At 44.6% G+C, this 13,947-nt stretch overlaps 1 protein-coding gene across 1 annotated transcript in view; it reads left to right on the forward strand.

Annotated features, from left to right (window-relative positions):
• The window catches only part of LOC144948360 (potassium channel subfamily T member 2-like), a 226,558-nt gene that overhangs the window by 42,391 nt on the left and 170,220 nt on the right, over positions 1–13,947 (forward strand). The window lies entirely within an intron of this gene.

Below are 13,947 nucleotides of genomic sequence, written 5' to 3' on the forward strand. Positions count from 1 at the left end.
TGGTTGTTGTTGTGGTGGTGGTTCTTGTGGTGGTGGTGGCTGTGGTTGTGGTGGTGGTAGGAATTTAAGAAATCTGCCACCACAATTTCAAGTGCCGCGTTGAGGGAGGTAGAATCCAACCAGCGACCTCCTGATCTCAAGTGCAGTGGGCTCGCCACTGCAAGCACGACAGCGTTCCCTGAATGCAAAGAGCCATATTCAGGAAGCAACGCTTCACCCAGCCTCAACTCTCTTGCTGCGGGTTCCTTCAAGGAGATGTTTTTTTTTTACCCTTCGATTATTATTATTTTATTACAAAAATAAAAAGCCTTGTTTGGTGTGTGCCTTCAAGAGTAAATCTAGGAAGCTATTTCCGAGTAAATGTGTGTATAATATAGCTAGTGCACACGACTAGAGAGTGGACCCTTGCCATGGGAATGTGGAATCTACACATCTGTCGCTGGGCAATAAACAGAATTGAGCACAGTCCCATTTCAGTAAGAAAAAACATATTTTTGGAATCATCATCATAATCGTTGGCACATTGTTACGTTGATATATGTAAAGCACGTACTGTATACATTACGTACTGTATACATTACTATATATACAGCACAACATGGCATATCTCATCATCACTTATCCGCGCTGACGAATTAACCTCGGTGTAACTGTCATTGTATAGAGACGTTCTCATATCTGCTTGTACCTCAGTCTCCACACCACTCATTGCTCACCTCTCCTATCTGTCACCGCTGCCTCTTTAAATTACTCACCTTAGTATTCAAAGCTTTGCAATGACTGCCCCCCCCCCGGCCCCCCTTACATGTCTTCTCTCATTTCCTTGTATGCCCCATCACGCCCGCTCTGGTCACAAGCTGCCGATCTTCTTGCTGCCCCTCCTCCACCCTGCGCCCAGTCTCGCTTTGGCTCCTCTCTCTCTGCCTGCCCCCTTTACGTCGGCACAAACTCCCTCGATACAGCAAATCTGGCTGTGACGGTCCCACCTGATGACGGAGACTTGTGTTGCCTCCGAAACGTCGTGATTTTTATTATTTTATTTGTAAACATTTTAATTCAATTTTTTTTACCTACGTGACTTTACCGAAAAACACAAGAGAATAAACTCTCTCTCGACATCCGACTCTCCCCCCTCTGCTTTCCTATTTCCGCACTGCCCTCGGGCCGTCCCGTCTCCCCTTCATCTTCCGCCACCCCTGCCAGCACCGCCTAACAACCCAAAAGCCCCTCCACCTCGCTCCCTCCACCCCTGGTCACTACCCGATTCACATCCCTTATCTTGCCATTTTGTGCCGTAGTCGATAAGTATTGTCAAGCGCCTTGGTGAATGGCGCATCATAAATCAAAAAAATATTTACATGAAAACAAAACCCTTTATCAATCTACGATTGGTTGGAGGTGTTCCTATGCTGTGTAAGTCGCGGGGGAATTTTGACCATACTTCAACACTGATGTTAGCCATGGCCAGGAATCAAACTCAGGTGGCAAGCTTCATGGCACTCCACTGCACCACGGGGCGACTGTCCTCCCAGTATATACACAAATGCACACCTGTATTTCATAAAAAAAAAATGTTTTAAATGAAAAACCACTTGAGTTCAGAACTGCAAAAAAAGGTATATGAGTCCTCATGAGTCCAATGCCCTGAAGGGACTTTAAAAAAATAAATCAGACATCCGCTCAGTGCCGCATTAATAATCTCAACAGCCGAGCTTAGGCTCTCTCATACGGCGGGGGTTAGTGGTGATCAACGTCCTTGTCGAGGCCATGGTGGTCGTGATGCTGTGGATATCTGCGGGAATTGGTCACGAATCAAATACAATCGCGTACATTTGGTATCAGTGCCATGCTTGTCGCGCAATGCTGGCACGAGAGCTCCGTGTGTTACGCAGGTCGTAGTCTGTGGGGGCATCACAGCAGGGGGGTGATGTCACGACGGTTATTTTATAAAATCGGGCGATACGCAGCAGGTGATTTCTCACATTTGGACAAGGGCGCGGGGAACACGTGACCTACTCTTTTCTTTATTTTTGCTTTTGAACAACGTCGCGCGGGATCTTTAACATCCACAGCGCACCCACGGCATTAACCGGGGCGACTGCGGGGATCGTATCCACGAACCTCTTCCACAAGCAGGTGGCCGTCCCACCGCTCCACCACTCGGCCACGACAGATTGGGCAGCGTTTAGATGATGCGCTTCATGGATTGCCTTTGGTGCCCACACACATTCTGTGGCCCATCCTGCTATCTTCAAATTTCCATCAGTGGCCACGGGGGTGGGGGGGGGGAAGCGGTGGTGGGGGGGGGGCTGCGGGCACCGGCATTGAGCCCCCCACATCTGGTCAGGGCTGCTTGCTGCACCCGACCGAGCGCAGCGCGCATCGAGAGGATTCCACTCGCCACGTGCTCCGCGTGACGTCACGAGCCGAGGCCGACGGCAGCGTTGCGTACGTGCCGGGAGGCTTGGCACAAATGCCCCCCCCCCCCCCAAAAAAAACGGGGGAGAGAGAGAGAGAAACAAAAAAAATCAATGCCCAGGGACAGAAGCGGTTAGGGAGGCGGGGCAGTGGGGTAACGGCGGTGGGGGAGGTGACGGTGAGCGTACGGCGTACAGCGTTCGACGGTAGGAGACACCCCCCCACACACACTCTCCCCCCCACCACCTCCTCTTCCCGCTCGCGATATTAGCGAGGGTTCTTTCGCACGGGGGTCCCACTCCGATATGGAGACATAGATGCGGCATGGTGACAGGATGCTCGTCGTATCACCCGACAGGGAAGGGGTTCCTTCTCTTCCCGATGTAAGTGCTTGCTGTCATTTATTTGTTTTGGGGGGCGGGGGGGTTGCCTTTGGGGGGGGGGGCGGGGTGGTAAAATGCCTCGCGTTGTTTCAGCACCGCGGACAGCGGCCGGCAGCGCGCAAATCGCGCGCGAAATGCTTGTGGTGATGCCCGTTCGATCGTATCTACTTAACTCGCATTTTGGTCTCCTTTCAATTACCGACCTTTTCTTTGACTGTTGGCCGTGAAGCAGAAATGGCCCTTGCATTGTGTGCCGTGTGATGTGATGGAGGATGTTTTGAGTGCTTGTTACTGGGGTAGGGGGAAAAGCAGCAGTGTGTAATAGAGGGTGTATTAACACACACACACACGTTTGGGATAGACTAAATGTGTTTGATGCGTTTTTTTTAGAATACATTACATACTGCATAAATGCATAATTATAGACAGCTGTATATATAATGGATTAGGTTTTGCTGGCTTTGCGGTATGTAAGCTACGCAACACGAAAGATCAGCGAAGATGTGAAGGACATCCAGTGAATATGGAACGAGCTGTGCCGTATGAATATTGAATTGGAGAGACATTGGCGTGGTTTTACATACACATGATTACCTGTCTGTGAACACATACACGTGTGTACATGTACAAAGATATACGTGCAATGCTTTAACCACTTTGCGGGTATGTTACGGCAAACGTAGTTTGGTGTCCTTCCCCAGCACGTCCGATTAGCACGGTTGCCTATGCACGATGGGAAAGACGTTCAACATGCATGCGTATGGCCAGCATGTTTCATGCGTGTGTCTTTCGTTGACGCGTAACTTCTGTTCTCGTGATTTTATTTTGTTGCAAGCTCGTTCGTCGACATGAACACCAAAAAAGTGAATTTCTCTTCGACGTGCTTTTATAGTGACACGTCAAGCCCTGCGTTGTAGGATACCAATGATGGAAACTATGTCGTAAAGGCCCTGAATGAAATTAGATTTCGAGTGCCATCAGATTAATGTTACGTAAAAAAATATAGAAAGTCCAGCTCATCCAGATGCATCTCGCTATCTTAGGCGCATCACGCATTACCCACATGTTGTTTGAGCAATTGGAAACTGTAATTATTTCACCGTGTATTAATTATCTGTGTTCGTTTAGCTAACATCTGCATGCAGCGGTTGATCATTTGTTTCAATGGCTCATGTTCTTCCCACATTGTCTTTTTGTGTTTGCACATCTGTCTCTGTGTCGTCTTCGTTTGGTGCTCGCTAACAGCAGTTGCCTCAACGTTCTCTGTGGCTCTATTGGAGGCTGTTTGTCTTCGTGGTCATGTGTGTGCGTTGGGGGAAGGGTGATGTATTGACTCGCATGCTGCAATATGATCTCAGCGACCAAAGTTGAATTTTGGATTGCGACGAACAACACTGCATTGTCCCCTCGTTATTCACAAGAGATACGTTCCGTAGATGCTCATGAATAACAGCTTTCGCGGATAATTATATTGGCCTCCGAATATCGTACAGTCTGCAGATGCCTCTAAAGCTTCGAGAAGTCATCTCTATCTCTTTATCTCATTGCTTTATCTCTTATCACTTTATGTCATCACTTTCTCTCTTTCTCTCTCTGCCTTGATGCAGTCGTGCATAGTTCGCGTAGGTGCGATTCGTGGATAGCCAAATTCGCGGATAGCAAGTTCGTGAATAACGAGGGAATACTGCAGTGCCAATTATAATTGTAACCCCTAGGTCGCCTCAGCATGAAAGAGTTCACTGCGCTCAACACACATCACCACTGTTAAGACAAAGGTAGACCATGGCCGCGGCGTGGCCTACATAACTCCAATTCCTCGGTACTTTATGAAATAAAAACAATTTATGAACACCTCAACTGCGGTAGTAGTAGTAATGGTGAACGTTGCCAATTGTACTTTTGTTGGTGGTGGAAATGAAAGTAATGACGATGTGAGTATGTGACTTTCTTGTGCTTAATAATACATCAACATCGCCGTTGCATAACGCGTGCAAATTGTGCCCCAGAGCTCATGCCCACCCGTAAACAAGTACTAATTAGGCCATCGCAGTATCAAGATGCATTGCCCTATTTCAAATCGTTTCCTGAGTTTTAACTTGTGCTGTCAAAAACATACTGACTGTGCCAGCAAACAAAGGCATTGGAGTAATTTAAAATTCGTTGGGTGTAATTGTGCGCATACTGGAGGCATTTTTTCAGCTGCGTTGCCTTAGGAATAAACATTGGGAATGTGGCAAAAAATGTTCAGACTGCAGTAATTATAGGATGGACGCTGTTAAATGTTAAATGCTGTCAATAGCGGTCATCCTATGGAGACTCTTAACCCTGTCGAATGGATGTTGAGGACCCCCACACTAACAATGCGTGAGGTTACACACCGTCACTTGTTGTTGGTGAACATTATTCGATCGATTAATGCATTAATATGTAAATATGCAAATATCCTGATTGCGCAATCGCCGTCATGTTACGATCTCTCCCGCAGAGCGATGTAGCCCCACTCGTTTTAGAGAACGGCCCATTGAAGCAGACACTGTTGAGCTGCCGCTGAGATGCCTTCAAGTGATCCCTGCATTACATTACATTTCGAAATTTTGCTAGGTTATTTAATTCAGTGTGTCTCTCTCCCTGTCCCCTAATTTTTCAAGCTTCTGCAGCGTGCCACTCATTGACATGCTAATTTCTCTAACACCTTCCTCTCTCTCCGCCCCCGCCCCCTCTCTCTATTTAAGGCCTCGACACAGAGGCGTGGTTTCTCTGTGTGCCTATGTCTCTCTCTCTCTCTATGTATCTCTGTGATATCTGTTTCTACTTATATGTCTGTCTATATGTCTCCGGTTCTGTGTTTTATCTCTCTCTCAAATTTAGCATTGTCAGGAAGAACGTAATCAATCAGGTAGGGTGTTGACTGTTATGTTATCCGACTCTCTGTTGTATTACATTACATTTCTAAGTATACTAGATTTGTGTTTCTATTTCATTTATACCTGATGATGAGTGCTTGTGTTGCAATCGAAACGTCGTATGCTAGTATTTAATTTATTATTTTCTCTTGATACGTGACTTTACCGAAAGAACCACAGAGTAATTCCTGCAGTCACGAAAGCTCCAAATTAAGTATGATCTCTGATGCACAAAACGGAGCGCGCACGACAGACAAATTGGTGATTTAATTCTCGCAGCTGGAATTCAGGAGAATGAAGAGTAGAACAAAATATGTTTTATGGTGCAGGACTTTTTTTTCTCTGCAATTGGTGACCGCGGCTGAATATTGATTCTTCAGCTACTGCCACGTGCATCACATTTCAGATGTAAGGATCTACGTTTGCGTCTTTATCGCTTCGTGCATGTTGTACAGCTATCATCAGTTGAGAAGAGGCGGTAATGGATATAGGGAAGTGGAGAGACCACTGCAAGGATATATCGATGAAGGATGGAGTCAGTCCCAAATTGCCCTAAAGGTGGTGGCGTAGTGGTCAGCGTACTGTGCAAAGAGCAGGGGAAATCTGAAATGAATTACTGGCTGCATTTTTCGATTCAAAGCTTTCGTGACTGCAGGGATTCATCTTCTTGGTTCTTTCGGTAAAGTCACAAAGAATGGAAATAATAAAATAATACAAATAAAACATAATAAAATAATTCTCACGACGTTGTGGCCACAACGCAAGCAGCCGTCCTCAGGTGAAGAACAGGTGAAGAACAGGTCTGTCTGTTCACCTGAGGCCGGCTGCTTGCGTTGTGGCCGAAACGTCGTGAGAATGATTTTATTATGTTTGAATTTTATTATTTTATTATTTCCATTCTACGTGACTTTACCGAAAGAACCAAGAAGATTACTGGCTGCAGTTCAGTGCCAAGTGATATCCGAACTTCTCCTCGGCCTCCCTATCGTCACCCCTAACCTGCGCGGTGAAGTATGGTCAAAACAAACCCATGACCGACATGGTGCAGGGAGGCCATCCATCCAGCAGTGGATTGGTAAATGAGTCGTCATTGTGTTGCATTATTATCGGTATCGTTATGATTATAGATTTGAAGCTTTCGTGACTGCAAGGATTCATATTCTAAGGTTTTTTTCGGTAAAGTCACGTAGGTAAAAAATCGTAATTAATAAAAGTAAAATAAAAATAAAATAAAAATCACGACGTTTCGGAGGCAACACAAGCCTCCGTCTTCAAGTTTTTTTTATTTTTATTTTATTTTTATTTTACTTTTATTAATTTAAATTTTTTACCTACGTGACTTTACCGAAAAAACCTAAGAATATGAATCGTTTTGATTGTTGTATTTGGCGTTTCTAATGGGTTTACGTGACGGATATCCTGCAGGCATTAGAGCCCGCTACATTATAAGAAGAAGCACAATCATTAACCTGCGGCCTCTCTTCTTGGTTCTTTCGGTAAAGTCACGTAGAAGGGAAATAATAAAATAATAATAAATAAAACATAATAAAATAATTAATTATGTTTTGCTTTTATTATTTTATTATTTCCCTTCTACGTGACTTTACCGAAAGAACCAAGAAGATGAATCCCTGCAGTCACGAAAGCTTTAAATCGAAATTTCTGCGGTCTCTCATCACCAAAATTCGTTGCACTGCCCAGGGGGGTGAGTGAATCATCGGGACTCGGAGTGATTATAACTGGAGTGATTCAACTTTACAGAGGAGGTTTTTTTGAGGCAAGAACTCTGACTCACGCGTCTGAGCGTGAGTCGATGAATGTGCCCAATCTCATCAGGTGCCAGTGTATACAACGTGCCCGAGCCATTGATACGCGGCAGGCTGGTAGAACGGCACGCAGCAACGATCCCGTTTGAAAAATAAAGAATATGCATTAGCACTTCTTGCAATAAAACAGGTGTTAAGGTGTTCAAACACCAAATATATTCCTTTTGCATGGAATTAAGTCTGATTTAACCACGCGGACTTGTGGTGAACATGCAAACAAACACGCTCTGATAATATATCCATTTTTTTAGCTTTCGTGACTGAAGGGATTCAAATTCTTGGTTCTTTCGGTAAAGTCACGTAGAAGGGAAACAATAAAATAATACAAATATAAATGCAATAAAATTCTCACGACGTTTCGACTGCAACACAAGCAATCATCATCAGCTGTGAAAACACAGCAAGATTTTTTTTAAGCACCTGATGAAGAATGCTTGTGTTGCTCGAAACGTCGTGAGAATTTTATTGTTTTATATTTTTATTATTTTATTGTTTCCCTTCTACGTGACTTTACCGAAAGAACCAATAATATAATATATGCATTGTATTTGAGAATAATTGTCCTACACCAGAGACAGCCTTCCTTATGGCCTAGTCTCACCGGTGTCACACCAGAGAACGGCAGAAGGCGAGCAGTACAAGGACAATGCACGTATCAGAGCATGTATAGCTCGGGGTGGGCAGCTACATCATGGTACCATTTTTTTTATTTTTAAACACCCGGTTTGTGTCACGACACTTCTAAGCACACACGTGTCTATGCTCCCCACCTTCACCAGCTTGCACTGACCAGCGTGGTGAAGTATGGCCAAACGATTCGCACAACCCACGTGGTATAGGGATGTTCTCATTCAGCTCCCGTACCCTGCAAACATAATGGATTGGTATTCTTAGGTTTTTCGGTAAAGTCACGTAGATAAAAAAATAAAATTAATAAAAGTTAAATAATAAATTTTTATTTATATTTTTATTTAACTTTTATTAATTTTAATTTAAATTTTTTATGCATCTACGTGACTTTACCGAAAAAAACCTAAGAATATGAATCCTTGCAGTCACGAAAGCTTCAAATCTAAAAATAATGGATTGGGTCGATGCCCTGAACGACGCGTCGGCGTGCACCAAAACGCACCTCCCGCATTCATCCGTGCTTGCCGGTTTCCAAGGCGGGATACTGGAGTGGTCTCGATGAGTACCGCACACCAAGGGATCACACCGAATGTCAGTTTGTTGTCCTGGCCCCCCCGCACCTCCGATTAGCATGGTTGGCTGCGTACGGTGCAAAAGAAGTTCAGCAGCATAAATACATACATAATGGCAGTTGGTGGGATTCTGCCCTGGCAGATTTTGGAGGTCGCGTGAGCTCTGGCGAAGTGCGGTTGTGGCATCAACGGCTTTTGGCCATGACACAAACTTGAACTTGTGTCTGTGCGGAGAGTGCATGGCTAATGGCGTTCTGGCCCCGCGCTCTGTGCTGCACTGTCACAGCTGGGGGCATTGTTACCGTGTTGGTCCAAGTGTCACCCGATAAGTGTGCCGAGCACACGGTCATAAAGCGTCCTGCGTGCGGTGCGAGAGAACACACGCCCAAGGCCACTGAATTTAATTTTCTAAATGTCACAGTGTTCCGCTGGAGGCTATAGTCTCTTAAGCACTGTGGTATTTAATGAAAACAAATTATAATAATTTACAGCTCTTTGTCGACTGCTCAACGATTAAAATGAACTGCCACAAAATGGATTAACGATTTGACGCATTAATCGATTATTTATTTTCTCTTCTATGTGAAATCCACCGCAAGAACATTTCTTTATTTTTTTATTTTTCTTGCTGTGGATTTCACACCTGATGATGATTGCTTGTGTTGCAGTCGAAACGTCGTGATAATTTTCTTGTTTTATATGTTTATTATTTTATTATTTCCCTTCTACGTGACTTTACCGAAAGAACCAAGAACATGAATTCCTGCAGTCACGAAAGCTTTAAATAAAAAATATATTGAACTTCTTTCGAACCATACTTAGTCAACCGTACTCATTCAAGATGCGAAAACAAGAAAGGACAACAAACTGTCTTGTTCTGTCCATCTCATTTGTTCCATTTTAATTTCCAGCCCTTTTTTTGTTCTTTAAATCCCCATGTCCAATGAAGGCCTCTCCAGGCCATGTTGGTCACAGGGGTTTCGGGGCCAAACTATACCGCACAGCGGATACCGTTTGCAACTGATCTTTTCATAGTCAAAATATGTATTTATACTGGAGGAATCCGATGAGCTATGAAGCTCTTTTTCACAGATTTCCACAGATATTCCCCATGGCCAGCGATTCAGCTCAGTCTGCCAGATTGGAAGCGCAGTATGCCAACCACCGTGCCACTCATCCACACACCGCCCTCCATCTCCAACTCCCATTTGCGATTTAGAAAATGTTATTTTTTTATTTCTGTACTACAAATCTGATGTGACAGAATAAAAATGTGAAATGTTAACTAAATGTTTTCTACTATTACTGTGTGGTAAGGACTTTTTGGAGACACTTTGCACTGTAAGAATGGAAAAGGATAATTTATTCCACAAGCTCAGGTCTGATAACCTTATTGTACAATTTTGAGAATCTTACGACAGTTTTTTGGACGAACTCGATTGCTGTGTGCGTTGTGTCTTTCATGAGATATGCAAGGTCTCCATAGAGGCACCATCCAACATTAAATACTGGGCTCATCATAATCAAGCAGAAGGCTGAGCTCCTCCAATACAAGTGCACACACACAGAGACAATACACAACAGCCAGTTGCACGCTGCACTTTCAACTTGTGAAGCTGAGTTCAACTCCCAGACACGGCTTGCATCAGTAGCACGGGTTCTGGGTTCCCCCTACATTAACTTGTACTGACCAGCGCGGTGAGGTATGGTTAGACAACACCCAAGACCGCATAGTGGGTGGTGTGGAGGGGGGGGCAGGGCCTTCATCCAATATTTCATAAATTTGACGTAGTGTGGTGGGATAGAAATAAGGCGAGGTGGACGCAACATGCCGAAATCATTCCCAGAGCAGCGTTCTGCACCGTTCTGGCCGAGAATCACACACCGGTAATTTACCAACGATGCAAAGTCAACAATTGAACCCAGGCTTCTGGGATCACGATGAAACGCGTTAGCCACTGTGGTGCCGCCATGAACGTGAACGTTCATGATATTCTCCATATGCGGAGTGGATTTTTGTTGTTGTTGTTGTTGTTGTTGAATAAATTAGATAGGTATTCTTAGATTTTTTTCGGTAAAGTCACGTAGGTAAATTTTTTTAAATTAATATTATAAAAGTATAATAAAATCAAAATAAAACTCACGAGGCAACACAAGCTTCCGTCTTGAGGTGGAACCGTCACAGCACGACGGTTCCACCTGAAGACGGAAGCTTGTGTTGCCTCCGAAACGTCGTGAATTTTATTTGATTTTTGCTTTACTTTTATTAATTTTAATTTTAATTTTTTACCTACGTGACTTTACCGAAAAAACCTAAGAATATGAATCCTTGCAGTCACGAAAGCTTCAAATCTAGAATTAGATAGGTAGCTAAATAGAATTGCCTGTCGCTGTATCACTTCATTGCCTCTCTGGGGATGTGGAATACAAGGCAGGTGCAGATCATGAAGGAGTCTCGCATCACGGCTGAGTTGCAAGACAGCATTCAGATCTATCGGTGATATAAACAGATTCTTTTTTTTTTTCAGGGGCACATGCTCAGCTAGGAAAGGCTAGAAGCAGGCGGCTCTGGTCCTTACGTAGCACTGGTTTAAAATAGTCGTGGTTCTTTCGGTAAAGTCACGTAGATAGAAAGAAAGAAAAACCCCACGACATTTCAATCGCAACACAAGCGGTCGTCATCAGGAAAGGGGGGGGGGTTAGCCTCCAAAAGCAAACTGTTTATATTATTTTTGTTATTTTCTTTTTCATTTTCTATCTACGTGACTTTACGGAGAGAATCAAGAATATGAATTCCTGCAGTCACGAAAGTTTTAAGTTTAACATTTCACAATAGGAATTGCCACGAATATAGCTCCACTCATCTCTCATTCTCATTGCTTCAATCACAGTTGCTGAGCACAGGGCCCAAAAACCCAACATGTGCAGCGGTCTGCAACAAACAGCGCTACGGAAGGTATAACCGCTGGAGTAAAGAGAGTGGCTCCCGATCGGAAGGTTGTCAGTTCCAAATCCTGATAAGGGGGTTGACTCAGCTCATCATCCCTCCGAGGCCTTTAAAATAAGTATCACTTTGCGGGGACGTCAATCTTCGTTTTCCTGTGGAACGTGGCATTTCCACCACTGGCTCAAGAATGTGAACGGGAGGTGAGCACCGTCTTGAGAGCCATTTGAGCAGGAAAATAACTTTGACTCGAAAAGTCAATATATTATAACACGTAGGCTTTCTCGACCAATACTATCCATAGTCGAGGTGTTTTTTTGGGGTTGGATCACGTAAATGTAAATGTGTCGTTAAACCCGTCACCGCCCGACACAGCCAATTAGTAAGGTTTGTCACGTAAACACAACATGCCAATTCGTCACTCGTACAGCACACTGGTGTGTTGTAGAGTACTTGAATTGTACATGTTGTGGGTTTACTCTCCAACACACACCGGTGTGCTGTACTAGTAACGAATTTATATTTTTGTTACACGAGAAACCTTACTAATTGTCTGTGTCGAGCAGTGTTGTGTTTAACGACACATTGATATTTAGGCGATACAACCCCCAAAAAAACTCTCTTATGGAGTCAATACATTTATAGATTCGAGCAACAGTTTACAAGAACGTAGGAGAAGAGATGATGGGGAGGGATTTAAAAAGCCGGGCATGACCAGGCAGCAATATCGAGCATGCCCAAAGAGCTCTCGTAAACTGGTCAACAAAACTGACATTGTGGGTCGGACCCTCGGCAGCCTGTCGTGCCCCCAATACAGATTAGGTCAGAGAATAGACCTAACAATTGCCCATGGGAACAGGGAAAGGAGCTGGACAAAGAGGGGGTTGCTTGCACAGCGGGTCGAAGATGAAGTGTAAATGCGAGGAGGTCAAGGAGTGGCAATCGTAGCGGCTAGGAGAAGAAGCACTCGTCGGAGTGAGAGCGGGGAGCATGCTGCTCCATTGCAAAATAGATCGCGACGATAGAACGCGTTTTTAAAAAGCCATCCCATTGAGCGCGACCCATTTTTTTGGCAGAGGCGTGTTAATTGGAAACGACGACTGGCAGCATCGTAGCCCTAGAAACTGTGACGGGGTGATCTAAGGACCTGCTGGTCTCTTCTTAACAGCGACAAGAAGGACGTCAATGTGATAAACATGTTGTTGTTTTCTTTGTGAACGTACTGCTGTGATCACATTTAAAACAAAATATCGCATGTTAATTGGTACTTGGGAAATGGACCCGCGCTGCTGCGTCGCGTTTTTCGGGCCCTTGTTATCTACCTCTGCACACAAGCACCCGTGCCGGTGTCGTTATTTTTCCCAAAGAACAACAACATCAGGCCATGCCTTTTAATGGTCTCTTGAGTCCATTAGAACACCCCTGACTCAGAGCCAAGTTAACTTGCTTCCCCAGCGAGATAAAGAATCATAGCAATTGCTTAATTTTAGTCGGAACAGTCCAGACCGTTGTTGTGGGAATTATTTTGCCATTATTTTCAAATATTTTTTCGGTTATGCATCTGTTGATATGATTAAAGTAAATATTGTGTACAATTAGATTATTAAGGGTCGGCATCACTCATACTCTAGTGTTAGTGCCTTACGCCGACATTCCCTACTCTCAGTCAGCCTCGGAGCGTTACATGAAATGTTGAGTGAGGAATAACGCGCTGGTTTTGAAAATGTGGACAAAAGATGAGCGGACATCATCGTCGTCATCGGGCGCAAACCCCCTTGGGGCGTAGGGGACCCCACGAGACCCTGCCAGGCGACCCTACCCAGCGCTCGCCACAGTGCTGAGTGCAGGCCAAGGCCATGGTATGTACGTCTGTACGTTGAACTTCTTTCGCACCGTACGTAGCCAGCCGCGCTAATAGGAGGTGCGGGGGAAGGACAACAAACGAAAACACAAAAATCAGTTGTAAAGAAATTAGTTTTCAAACTAAATGATGGGAAATCGCGTAGCTCCAGTGGCTTCCGAATATCGGAAGGAAGAACATTCCAGACGGCCGCAAAAGTGCATCTGACCGTTTTTGTTCGATGGCTAGCCAAAAGCCGCTGCGAGGATGACCGGAGTTCGCGTGATTGTTTATGCTCCTTGACGACATCAGCAAGGTATTGTGGTTCATTTGTGGCAAGCACTTTGTGAATATTGAGTGCGACTTCACGATGTATTCGTTCAGCCACCGGAAGCCAATGTCGCTCGGCGAGCACTGGACGGACACGGTTG

The sequence above is a fragment of the Lampetra fluviatilis genome, chromosome 49, assembly GCF_964198595.1.
Source record: "Lampetra fluviatilis chromosome 49, kcLamFluv1.1, whole genome shotgun sequence".
Taxonomy (NCBI): Eukaryota; Metazoa; Chordata; class Hyperoartia; order Petromyzontiformes; family Petromyzontidae; genus Lampetra; species Lampetra fluviatilis.